At 45.2% G+C, this 1001-nt stretch overlaps 1 pseudogene; it reads left to right on the top strand.

The window, feature by feature from the left end:
- The first annotated feature begins 202 nt into the window (after nt 1-202).
- On the top strand, nt 203-320 carry LOC124803926 (annotated as a pseudogene).
- The last annotated feature ends 681 nt before the right edge of the window (nt 321-1001 follow it).

The raw sequence follows: 1001 nt of genomic DNA on the forward strand, positions 1-1001 counted from the left end.
TCGTCAGGAAAACGTAGTGTACTAACATCCATGTCGTTAATTTTAAAATGTTTTTTACAGATATTAAAATTTCTGGTTACTTCTTCGATTTACGTATTACAAAAAAGTGGGTGGGAGGGTACACCGTTGTCTCACACCTTGATTTATTTCAGCCATATTTTGTCTGTTGCCCGCTATTTTTACTTGTATCTTATTATTCGTTGGCAACGGCCTTGCCGCAGTGGATACACCGGTTGCCGTCAGATCACCGCAGTTAAGCGCTGTCGGGCGTGGCCGGCACTTGGATGGGTGACCATCTGGGTCGCCATGCGCTGTTACCATTTTTCGGGGTGCACTCAGCATGGTGATGCCAATTGTGGTGCTACTCGACCGAATAGTAGCGGCTCCGGCCAAAGAAAACCATCATAACGACCGAGAGAGCGGTGTGCTGACCACACGCCCTTCGTATCCGCATTCTGATCTGAGGATGACACGGCGGTCGGATGGTCCCGATGGGCCAGTTGTGGTCTGATGACGGAGTTAGTGCTTATTATTCGTACATAAACCGTGTACAACTCTTACAAAACGAGATTGGAACCTTCTGTTTCTTAAAATTTGCCACATTATTTTCGGTTTACTTTATCAAACACATTTTTTTGTAATAATTGATGGCGAGAAATGTTGGTAAGCTGAATTCACAGCGTTTTCCTAGTAGTTGTGTCATGATGAAGATACAGTCCGAGCACTCTTCGAAAACGGTTCTGAACATCAGATGATACATTTGCAGTGATCGGCAAAGGTCGCTTTTGTAGAATTCTATCGTACAGTTTTTAACATGCACTCAGAAGGTTCATTCAGTTTTCATCCTGCATTATTTTCCGAAAGTTAGTTCGGAAATTTTGACCGTTCACTTCCATCATCACCACACCGTTTTGAAACCTCGCCGAGCGGTTCTGGAGCATCCTGCACTCGCCACCGGAGAAATACACACGGTTGTTGCCCCAGCTCCGTCTATTGAGGGG

Source organism: Schistocerca piceifrons, chromosome 6 (assembly GCF_021461385.2).
Source record: "Schistocerca piceifrons isolate TAMUIC-IGC-003096 chromosome 6, iqSchPice1.1, whole genome shotgun sequence".
Classification (NCBI taxonomy): Eukaryota; Metazoa; Arthropoda; class Insecta; order Orthoptera; family Acrididae; genus Schistocerca; species Schistocerca piceifrons.